The following is a 12,447-nucleotide window of genomic DNA, read 5'->3' as shown; positions in this document are numbered from 1 at the left end:
CTTCCTACATTGTGCAGATTAGCTGGCAGCTTCCAAGACCTCTTATTTCCCCTTGGCTTCCCAAGGAATAGCCTCCTACCCCACTGAAAGCTGTTTTTCTTTTTTTTTTTTTAATATTTATTTATTTATGCATACAAGAGTTGGGCCAGAGGTGCAGGGGGGGTGAGAGGATTCACCAGAGACAGAGTGGGGAGCAGAACAGGCAGATCTCCTGAAACACACTGCTGAGGAGAGCAGTAGGCGAGACAGGAGAGGCCTGCTGCACCATGTGGGTAGCTCCTGGCCTGGGATCAAACTCGCGCTGCAGATAGCTTCACAGTACTGAGACTTAACTCCTTGTGCCACCAGGGAGGCCCTGAAAGCTGTTTTTCTGAGCAGCAGGCCTTATAGCAATCTGCTTTGGAAGCTGAAGTGGCCTGAGCTCTTTTTGCAACCAATACAGAAGTTCTGATGACCTTTCAGATAAACTTGCTCCTCTTCCTTCTCTCCTGAGCTTCTCATGGAATCATCTTGGCAAGATTTGCTGGAACAAAATGGTTCCTGCCTCCACATTAGCCAAGGCATTGAGAAGGAAGACAGTACTAAGACACACAAGGGCATGAACAGGGGAGCTCAGAAAAACAGAGACCTCCAGAGACAAGAAGGGAGAGGCTGAAGGAACACAAGCAGGGCTGGGAGAATCTGCAGTGTTCAGAGTGGCATCTCACCTCTTCTCTTCTCTGGGCTGGAGCTGCTGATATCTCTACTCTCTCTCTTGTCTTCGCTGCAAACCACAAGAACTCAGGCTGCGCAAAGGCTTCCAGTAAAGTGCTGATGATTTCCTCTAAGTGATTGCTCCCCTGCAGGCTGACTTCATCCACCTAAAATAATTGACTTGTTTTGTTTCAGCTGTGCTCTCCACTGTATTTCAGACCAGGGCAGCACAGCCTGGTTTCAAGTTCTGTCCACTGGGCTCAGGTGAGCAGGGCTGAAAGGGGTCAAGTAACATGGAAATTTACAATGAAATAGGCGGCCTGTGCCTAAAGATATACCACAAAGTAAGTGCAACATCTGCACAAGCCCTTTCAATTGGCCCCAAACCACAGAATGTTAGGGGGAGAAGGTGGAAACAAGTTTTCTGCAGGCATGATATGGTATGCCCAGAGACAATCAAATATCGCCCCCTTCCATACCAGAAAAGTGGGGCAACAGCCCCATGAACCTGGGTCCAAAGTATCTACTGCGGAAACAAGTATGTTCTTCTAAAGCTAACTCTGAATCCCCATAGAATTAGAAATAGAATTGGTCCTTCTTGCCTGTGCGAAGTGCTAAGATTGCCCAGACAAAGGTTATGGAGTAAAAACAGTTATAGAATAAAAGCAGGCAACTAAACAGACCCTTGTGATGTGCTATGATAGGTTCAACGCCAGCTCTAAGTCAACAAAATGTTAAATTAGCACAAATTCTCGCCTCGTCCCTAAGAAAGAAAAAGCTATGAAATACATCTTGGGATAATGGCAAGGGGTGTGTAACTTTGAACTGGGAAGACAACATGGAGGAGTGAGATCCTGTTCTTGCTTCTCGCCCACCTTAGTGTGGGAGTTGACAGTACCTCCTCTGCCTCTGCTATGTCTCAGATCACTGCTCCAGGATTAGCTGGAGTCAAATCAGGGGCCCCAGACCTCGTGTGTTTGTGGGAGGTTGAACAAAACAGGTGAGGACTAATTGATTTCTGGCAATTATCCTCCTTCTATGCACTTCAGCTGGGGAATGACAGGGTGAGTCTTCTAATGTTCCTTCTCTCTGAGGCACAAAGTGTGAAAACAACACTTGACTTGTTTCATAGGAGGAGGAGTGACTCTGTTCTTCTGGAGTTCACCTACTTCCTATTCCCTAAGCTCATTATGGCTTGGACAGAACAGAATATACCCCCAGGATATAGTAGGGTTTCCTCTGCAATACCTCTTTTTTTAAAAAAAACATTTATTTATTTATGTACACAACAACTGGGGTACAGGCCAGAGGTGTGGTGGGGGGTGAGAGGATTTGCCAGAGACATAGTGGGGAACAGAACAGATGGCTCTACTGAAATATACTGCTGGGGGAGCAAGGGGTGAGACAGGAGAGGTCTACTACGCCATGTGGGTATCTCCCTGGCTGGGGATAGAACTTGTGCTGCAGTGGCTGTGGATAGCTTCGTAGGTTACTTCTTAACCCTTTGCGCCACCAGGGAGGCCCAGCAATACTTCACTTCTGACACTTCTGGTTATCAAATGTATATGGGATTTTTCCACACCAAGCAACTCAGCAACCAGCTAGGTGACCAACAAGTTAACTCAATTCTGACACTATCAGTCTGCAGTTGGCATCAGATCCAAAGCTTAAGAGAATCACCATTTTCAAATGAAAAACCACAAACAATTATTTTTCATATTAAGAATTTTAAATTAGACTAGTAAACACATTGAAGAATATAAGGAAGATATTACAGCTATCAAACAAGAACACAAAAATATAAAAAAGATCCAACAAGAGGGGCCTCCCTGGTGGCACAAAGGGTATGTATGCAAAAATAAATAAATCTTTAAAAAAAAAAAGATCCAACAAGAAATACTGGGTTGATGTGCCTCCCTGGTGGCTTAGGGGTTAAGTCTCAGTGCTATCACCACTAAGGCCTGGCCTGAGTTCAATCCCTAGCCAGGGAACTAACCCACACGGTGCAGCAGACCTCTCCTGTCTGCCCTCTGCTCCCCTCAGCAGTGTATTTCAATCAAACTGCCTGTTCTGCTTCCCACTCTGTCTCTGGTGAATCCTCTCATATGACCCCACACCTCTGGCCTGTATCCCAGTTCTTGTATGCATAAATAAATAAATCTTTTTTTAAAAAAAATACAGTTTGGGGGTGGTTCAGAAGGCTGGATGGAAAGGAATTGAAGGAATTGCATGACCTCATTGACAGTTCCTGACCATGGGACCAGTGCACCCCAGCAGCCAGGGTGTTGCTGTCTTCCTTAGCCAGGGAGGAACGAAAAAACGGAGAAGAAAAAGGATCGGGAAGAACTGCCTGATAAGAAGCCTGTAAAGACCAACCTGTGTCACAAAGCATAAAGGAAGAGGTGATCCTGTCAGAAACAGAGCAGGGAGTAGAAGCGAGGCAGGAAGAATCCCAGGACAAGGACAAGAAGGAAGCAAGGTCAAAAAATTTGAAAGAATTTTACTGTTCCCATGGGCTGGTGAACAAAGGGTTAGAAAACCTGATGACTTTAGGCCTGAATGCCTGGTGCCATAAATTTCCTTGCTTCATTTTTTGGTTTGTTTTCACTAGTTTCCCTGAGCCTGGGCTTTTCTGAGATTTCTTCCATAGCTTACCATGTTGACTGCTCTGGAAAAGGAAAGAGTTAAAAGACCAAGAAGAAAAAGGGAGTCACAGACCTTGAGACCAGACTTGTTCAATCTGGAGCTGCGGGCACATGGCCTTCCAGGAGATGCTCGCCATGGAACAGGTCAGGAACCTGCACAATCACTGGGCTGCCGCTGATGGGAGTCCACAATCAGGAACAATAGTGGACTTTAGCCAAGTCCACTGTCCTTGCTTTCTCAGTCAATAAAGTTTAATTCCTTTTTCTCAAACCCCAGTTCTAAAGCCTACTGGACTTAGAGCCCCCGTACCTCCCACAGTCTCTCTCTCTCTAATACCCTGAGTGGTCTCCCCTAAGTGCTCCTTCCTTGCTCTTTCACTAATCAATAAGCCCTGACTCCTTGCCTCACCAGTGTCTGCAGGGTCTCTTCAATCTTGACCAGAGGGTCTCAAGAGTCCCTTCCTGGGCTTGGGAGCAAGGCCACTCCCTCCATTCCTCTGCAAAATGGAGAGGGACAGAGGAGCAAATGGAACAACAGACAATGACTGGTAAGCTGCTAGCTTATCTGCCTGTCTTATGGGGGAGGATGGGATCAGGCCAAAGGACCACAGGTGATTCTCCTGTCTAGTGACAGAAACAGTAACAAAAAAAGAGGGAGGAAACGAAAATGGAGAAGAAAAAGAAGGCAGCGCGGGACCTCTTGGCCCATTAGACTAGGATGACTCAGACCACTTGGTGGTCCTCAGACAGCAGGAACCAGGCTCTTGTGGTCATCAGCCTAGACCCCGCAACATCTGGTTCATCGCCCCACCTTCACCCCCAGCAGTTACTGAGCTGGCGTTTCTCTGCTCACAGTGATAAGAGCTTGCAAAACGTGTGAACGTAACTAAAGGCAGATTGCAGGTTTGGCTGATGAATAGGGGGGCCAAGCAGAGAAGCAGAGTGAGAGCAAAGGCAATTAATGTTCAGAAATATGTGCCCCTTTCATTCCCCCACCCCCTTAACCCTGGGGCACCTGTCTTCATAAACATGGATGGACCCTGTAGTGCCATCTTTTTTCAGCAGTCAACTTGCATATGGGTTCTTTCCCTCCAAGTGCTGCTGAGGCTGCTGCTCCCCACCTCTGCTGCCTTTGGGGCTGCCACAGCCCTTTTCATCTTCCCTCTTGCCTCTGCTTCCTCCGCCCTTTTGTTTCTTCCACTTGGGCCTCTCTGTAGCCTGTACGCCTTTGTCTTGTTCAGGTTTATTAGGAAAAGAAGAAAGGAAAAGGGAGAGACTCCTGCATAGTCACAGGCAGGCAGGGAGGAGAGCTGCCAAGTAGAAAATTTTAGATGGCCTCATAAGTTCAGAAGTCAGAGGCGGGACCTCCCTGGTGTCATGTTGGCTAAAGACAGTACTATCAAGCTACTGCCAGCCACCGCAGCACAATCCCCAGGGCCAGGGAGCTACCCACATGGTGCAACAGACTTCTCCTGCCTCACCCACTGTTCCCCTCAGCAGTGTATTTCAGTCAATCTGCCTGTTCTGCTCCTCACTCTGTCTCTGGTGAATCCTCTCACCCTCTCACACCTCTGGCCTGTACTCCAGTTCTTGTATGCATAAATAAATAAATCTTAAAAAAAATTCAGAGGTCGGGCTAAGGATGATTAACAAGTTGTTAAACTGGCTATGGAAGTTTCCAGGAATCTGAGTGAGGTGGGGTAAGGAAGAATTATCTGTTACAGAAAACCAACCCAACTAGACCCCAAAGCAATAAAATTTCACAGAGGAATGAATCACCACCAAAGAACACTATATAAGAGCACTTCTTATTCTGGTGAAATGAAAATCTTGACCTAAGACTGTCCACCTATGTCCACGCTGGTGTCTCTTTCTTAAATCTGCCCCTTTCAGTATGCACCTCTTGTCCTTTAAAAATGCCTACTTGTGCCTATGCAGGTCCCTCCTTTTCCCCCTTCTCTTTTTTCTACTACAACTTAGAAATGGGACCTCCCTGGTGGCCTATAGGTTAAGTCTCAGTGCTGTCACCACTAAGGCCTGCGTTCCATCCCCGGCCAAGGAGGTCACCCACATATGACACAGCAGACCTCTCCTGTCTTGCCCGCTGCTCCCCCCAGCAGTGTATTTCAATAGATCTGCCTGTTCTGCTCCCCACTCTGTCTCTGGTGAATCCTCTCACCACTGCCCCCCACCCCGCCCAGCACCTTTGGCCTGTACCCCAGTTCTTGTACGCATAGATAAATAAAATAAATCTTTAAAAAAACAGCTTGCTCCCCAAACAGCTCTAAAATGAGCATAACAGAAGGAAACAGGTTGAAGGATGAGGAGTGTGGGAAGGGAAACTAAGCACTATGACTCAGAAAACAAGCTGAGTCCTCAGTTCCCCAAGGCTCAAGCAAAGTGAGAATCTGTGGAGGGAGGATCAGGGAGAGTGACTTCTATAGAATAAACTTTGCCTGAGCACCCCCACCTGTGCATCTGGCTTTTTGGTGCCTGGCATTTGAGGAAAACCTCTACCCTAACAGTCAAAAAGCCACAGAAAAAGTGGAACTGGAGTGAAAGGAAACAAAGCAGAGAGACAAAGGAAGCTCTAATGCATGTTTTTCCATTCTCTCCCCTAACCTTCCAGTGCTGGTTTCAGGTAATCCTTGCCCTGGACACCCAGGTCTGCTGGGGACCTGGCCCTTGGCTTTCCCCTTCTGAGAAAGACTTTTCTAGTAATGAGGCAGGCCCCGAGGGACTACAGGGCTCTGAGGGAGGGCCTAACACTCAAATCTAAATCAGTCTCCATTCCATCATAAACTCTAAGTCTGAGTGCCATTTCTGAAATTTCCTGAACTCTTACTCTGAACACCTGCCCCTGGTTCTATAGCCAGCTTGTCAGCTCTTCCGGTGTGGGTTGAATGTTTGTGTGACCCTCAAATTTATATGTTGAAATCCTAGGTCTGGTGTGATGGTTTGGGGAAGTGAGTAGGTCACGAGGGTGGAATCCCCATGAGTGGCATTAAAAAAATGTTTAAGTAAGAGCCCTTTAGCCTCCTCCACTAGGGAAAGACACAGCTAGAAGGGGTTAGCTATGCCCTCACCAAGAAGCCACGGTGGGGGTGCCTTGGTCTTGGACAAACCAGCCTCCAGGAATACCAGAAATTAATTTCTGTGGCTTCTGAGCTAGCCAGTCTGAGTGTGCTATTTTGTTATAGCAGCTGGACTAGACCAAACAGGAACCAGATTCATTCTCTTTTCAGGCCTGTGGGTAGTGCTCCAATAGGCAGTGGCAACAAACTTTCCTCAAAGTCTAGGGTTCTGGAAGGCGGAGGTCAAACACTGTTAATGGGAATTACAGCAGGAACAAGACATGTGGGACCCATGTGCAGGGAGGATTAAAAAAGAAAAGGTGGACGAAGCACCCGGCTCGAGGTCTAGACTGGAGCGAGGTGCTACAGTGCTCCCACCCCTTGGAAGCACCTCTCTAGCGAGTATGCATTAGAGGCCCTGGCACCTCACTGTCCTGCTCTGTGACTTGCAGAGGGACGTGGGGCCTGAGGAGCGTGCGTCCAAGCGGAGTCCCTGCCACGCTCCTGCTGCTGACCCTGAGCCGGAGGTGACTGTAGACACTGGGCTCCGACAGACATGGGGGAGGAGGGACATGGCCGGGCCGGGCTGGGCCCTGCCTGGGGACCGGGAAGGGCCCTTGACTGGGCGTGGGGTGCGTGCAGGAGCTCCCCACCCCCACCCCGTGCGGAGTTTGGGGGCAGCAACTAAGGCTGGGTTTCAGGGAGAGGCGTGAGGAGCTGGGGTCGGGGGTAAGGAGGCAAGGCCGAGAAGCGCGGGGTGAAGGAATCCCCGGGAAAGGAGCAGGGTGCGGGGAGCAGAGACGCACAGCTGAGGCGCAAGCGGGTGGCCGGCAGAGAGGGAAGTTGGGGCTTGGGGGGAGACGGCAGCTGGCCTTCTACACCCCAGCTGGGTTTCCCGATCCTGGTCTTTCCTCAGGCCAAGGCTGAGATGGCTCGACCCCACCCCCCCCCCCAACCCCCCCCAACGCGGCCGCCGTGTCATCCTTTTGTCTCACAGCTGCCGGCGTCGGGTCTTCCCCCTGGTCTCCTGCGCTCTGGCCTGCGCTGTGTCTGGGCGTCTCGGCCTCAGTCTGTGGCTCTCTTGTCTGTCTTACTGCATGTCCAGGACGCCTTCTTCCTATCTCTGCCCCGTCATTTTCAGGGTCCCCTCTCTCTCCTAGCTGACAGAACAGTCCTCTGTCTAGCCTGTACAGTAGGGAAATCAAATACCCAACAGCCACTAGCAGGCGCTGCTGGGAACCCAGCTCCAGACCGAGGCCGGGGAAACTGCCAGAGCTCCCAGGGATTTGGGATTGGGTTCCCAGATTTGGCCCCGGGCCTGACTGTGGCTATTCTGGCCATGGAAGAAAGAGGCGGCACATCCGGGTCTGGCTCAGAGGAGCCCTCTGGGACTCGGGGGTCCCTGGGGCTGTGTGGGAAGAAAGCTCAATTTCCATGAGCGCAGGCATTCTCCCACGCCAGCAGAACTTTGGGTCCCTGCTCCCCCAGGAGACACCCTGGGTCTGCGTAGACCTCCCAGGGTCCTGCCTCTCTGAGGGTCAGGACCACCTCTGCTGGAATTTTTTCCTTCCTCACTGTGAGCATTTTTAACTCTGGCCTCTGTCTCTTGTTCCAGGAAGCTGCCCAGCCTCCAAAGCCCGCTTATTTCTGTTCATTGGGTCTCAGACACAAAACTGCTCAGGGAGACAAGCCACCAAATATGACCACGTGCAGATCTGGACCAGATTTGGGGTTGGTACAAGAAGTGAAAGCTGTAGCTCACCGCTTGCCCACCTCACTTCCCCAAGACCCACACGTGCTTCCTTCTAAAGCTAGAGCAAGTTCTCTCCTTCTGGACTCTGAATCTCCCTCTCCCACTTCTCTTTAGAATGTGTACTAATTTATGCTCAGGGATTATCTCTTGCACATTTGAGGTGGATTTAAAAAAAAATTAAGATTTATTTATGCATACAAGAACTGGGGTACAGGACAGAGGTGTGGGAGGTGAGAGGATTCATCAGAGACAGAGTGGGGAACAGAACAGGCAGATTGACTGACATACATTGCTGAGGGGTGGCGCAGGCCATGCTACTCATGCTGTCTGACAAGGTCCGGGCATGAGGAAAGTTTCTGAAAAGTCAGAAACCTCCATAGCTGGCTCCTGCTACTTCCTTTCATTTGTTTGTGGCAGTTATTGAAACCACGGAAATTTTCTATAAGTTTTAAACTAACACAATGAGTGTTGGCATCAATGCCAATTTCGGTAATGCGCACCTCAGCAGTTTGAGAAATGTACCTTCCAACATGATTGATAATCAAATGATTCCCAATAATCCTCCATGTCCTCCAGTTTGTAATTCTGTTACTATGAGTAACACTGAGCTCTTTAGCAAGCCACACTTGACAAAGCTCTTGGAATAGAGCCCTGCAAAAGTCCCTCACTAGAGAAGACCCTGAAGCACCCCAGGAGGTGAAATGGTCTGGGAGAAACACACCACACACTGTTCCCATGGCACTGGGACACTTGGTTCCATATAGAAAATAGAAAGTCGCCCTCGATTTTACAATGCCTGCTTAGCTTTGTTTTAGTTACCTAGCTTGACTGCATAAATCATGTTGCTTATAGCACCTGTTTCTATTTTCTGTTTCTATTTTCTGAATAATATACATCACCTAGGAAAATATGTAACCAAGTGACCAAGTTAATCATAGACTAGGAAAATTAGAAAAAGGACTGTGCACTATTAATGATCATTAATAATTTCTGAAAAAATGTAAAAGTAAAATCAATCATGATTGCATGATGTAATGATCAAATAACAATTCCTGATGTTATAAATATAGCCCCACTGAGGCTATCAGTGGGAGATGTCTGCACCCTGATCAAGTGTCGGTGTCTCCTCACTACCTCATCTACCTCATCCCCCCTCCCCTCATCCCTCTACTTCGCCAATGCCCTCTTGTCCTTATAGAAACCCGGCCCCCCCCCCCCCCCCCGTGGGAGCTAGGACTCCGGCAGAGGGGAGCAGCAACAGGGGAGGTAAGAGAGAACTGCTGTGCCATGTGGGTTGCTCCCTGGCCAAGGATCGAACTTGTGCTGTAGTGGCTGCGAATAGCTTCATAGGTTGTGTCTTAACCCCTTTGCACCACCACGGAGGCCCGGATTTTTAAAAAATTTGACAGAAGATGCCACATTGTTTTTTTTTTTTAAGCCAGTGGTTAAAAAAAATAAAATCAAGTAGTACAAAAAACACACATTCAAAAAGAAGTTGCGCTCCCAACCTTGACCCTGAGTTCCCCTCTCCAAAGCATATCTGCTACACGTTTTTTGTACCTCCCTCCCTCCCTCTTGTTTTATTAACATTAAAATTCTGAAAATAAGTTCAGAGAAAAGGTAAAAAAAAATTAATAAGTGTGAAGTGAAACAAACAGGTAGGAAAGACACATATGTAAAAACTGCTTGGGGGAGATTTCCCTGGTGTGGACACCAGACTGGGTGAACGTCTTGCAAGATTAGTCAGATGGCATTGGGATGGAGAAAACCTTGCTTCTGTGCTTGATTTATTTTCCCCTGAATAAAACAGGCATTCTACTCTATACATAGGACTTTTTAAAAAAGATGTAACACAAATTACCTATTAAAAGTGTACAATATAATGGTCTTTAGTGTATTTATAGAGCTGTGCACAATCAAATTTATTTTTTTTATTTTTATTTATACAAGAACTGGGGCACAGACCAGAGGCAGGGGAGGGTGAGAGAAATCACCAGAGACAGAGCGGAGAACAGAACAGGCAGATTGACTGAAACACACTGCTGAGGGGAGCAGCAGGCGAGACGGGAGAAGTCTGCCGCGCTATGTGGGTTTCTCCCTGGCTGGCCGGGAATTGAACTCACACTGCAGAGGCTACAAACAGCTTCACAGAGCTGCACTGAACCCGCTGCGCCACTGGGGAGGCCCCTGCACAATCAAATTTAGAACATTTTCATCATCCCCAAAGAAGCCCTATACTCTTTAGTTCTGCATTTTCAAATCCCCTTGCCCTAGGCAACCACTAATCTACTTTCCGTCTCCATGCATTTCCCCAATCTGGACATTTTATATAAATGGAATAATGCAATATGAGATCTTTCATGACCGGCTTCTTTCACTTAGCCTAATTTTTTCCCAGTTCATTTATGTTGTAGTATACATGAGTACTTCATGCCTTTTTATGACCGAGTAATTAGTTTATGGCTGAATAATATCCATTGTATTGGTGTCTGAGGAAGAGGAAGCCCCAGTTTTTTTTTTTAACTTATTTTTGCATAGAAGAACTGGGGTATAGGCCAGAAGTGTAGGGGATGAAAGGATTCACCAGGGACAGAGTGGGGAGCAGAACAGGTGGATCTACTGAAATACACTGCTGAGGGGAGCAGTGAGCAAGACAGGAGAGGTCTGCTGCCCCATATGTGGGTTAGCTCCCTGGCCAGGGATCAAACTCAAGCCATCAAGGTGATAGTGTTGAGACTTAATCCCTAGGCCACCAGGGAGGCCCAGTAGCCCCAGTTTTAAGGCTACATTAAAGAAGAAATGGGCTACATTTTCTACTTTTAGAACACATATTTCTGAACGAAAACCTTTATGAAACGAAAGGTAAGACAAGGAAGGGAGACCCAAACAATACCAGTAGGCTTTTTTGTGTCTTTGGGTCTCCTGAATCCCCATTGTCTCCATCACCTCCTCCTCCAGTGTCTTTAGATAGGGCACATAGGTTCATTCTAGAATATCTTCCACTGATGTATCTTTGGGGCCATCAGTTCACATTACAAGGATAATACCATCAGTTCTGGGAAATTCCTGGTCTTGTGGAGACTCCTACCTGCTCTCCTGCCTCACTGAATCTCCACTCCTCCTCAGTGGGTTTCCTGTCCACACTATCCATGAGTTTGACCTGGTGGTGGAGCAAGGGTGCTTTTCTTGGGATCGTGGTTCCCTGGGTATCCTTGGTCTTGCCAGTATACCGGTAATATGTATTCAGTCCCTCGAGGACCACCCATTTTTGCTGCCGGATAACTTAAACCACTTTGCCTTGCTTCCTGGCATCCTTGCCTTTTAGAATCTCTACCCTGGCCCCACAGAACAGATGTCAGTGTTCACCAGAGACAGGTTCCACAGCTACATTGAGTCTCTTGATCCCTGGAGGGTTACTCCTCTTGTCTGACCAGGAGCCTGGATGGCTCATCCCATAGTAGTTATTGGGGTCAGGGGGCAGAGTAAACTTGCTGGCCAAGGCCAGCAAGGCATTGCTGCATGACTAGAGGCTGTGAGAAATCCCCTCTGCTTCCTGCACTGCCCTGAGTTTGCATTTTATTCTAAGTAGCAGATGGAGCCAATTGTTTGGGGATGGGGGGGGGGGTTAAGCCAGGTGTGAGGTGTTTGGGTTTTTATTTTTGAAAGATTATTCCAGTTTTTGTAAGGTGAATGGATTGAGGATAAGTGTGGGGTAGGAGGGAAGCTGGGACACAAGTTTGGAGGTAGCTGCAAGTCTTATAGGGGAGAGATGATGGTGGCTTGGGCCAGGCAGAGGTAGAGACAAATCTGGGGTGTTGCTGATGGATCGGATTTGAGGGAATGAGGGAGAGGGAGAAATTGTAAGACCCTTTGGATAGTGCATGTCTTCAAGCCCCAATGTTGGGTGCAGTCCAGAGCAAGGCAGGGTAGGGCAGGGCAGGGCAAGGAGATCTGCTTTGCACAGTACCTGGCACCCTCTGTACCGCTCCCCCACCTTGCTGGCTGGTGCTGGAAGCCCTATAGGGAAGTCTGGAGCCTTCAGGCTCCTCTGGTGAGGGGGCTGGGAGATCACCAGAAGTGGGAGAGTCCCCTTAAACTGATGGGTGAGTTGGTGGTGGGATTCATTCCCAGGGATCTGTGCTGGGCTTAGCCACTCCTCACCTCTCCTCTCCCTGGGTTGGGGGAGGAGGGGTGTTCTCAATAGCTCTCTCTACCCCACTATGAGCCAAACAGTTCCCCCCCAGTGTGAGCCACATGGATGCTGGGAGGCATGTGGCCATGA

The 12,447-nt window shown here is 48.4% G+C and overlaps 1 pseudogene; it reads right to left on the bottom strand.

The window, feature by feature from the left end:
• Nucleotides 1-6,369: 6,369 nt before the first annotated feature.
• Nucleotides 6,370-12,437, bottom strand: LOC119231516 (39S ribosomal protein L24, mitochondrial-like; annotated as a pseudogene).
• Nucleotides 12,438-12,447: the final 10 nt, after the last annotated feature.

This window comes from Talpa occidentalis, unplaced genomic scaffold (genome assembly GCF_014898055.3).
Source record: "Talpa occidentalis isolate TD23 unplaced genomic scaffold, MPIMG_talOcc4v2.1 talOcc4.7, whole genome shotgun sequence".
Taxonomy (NCBI): Eukaryota; Metazoa; Chordata; class Mammalia; order Eulipotyphla; family Talpidae; genus Talpa; species Talpa occidentalis.
The sequence above is the reverse complement of the archived record's forward strand: the minus strand, read 5'-3'. Positions and strand labels throughout refer to the sequence as shown.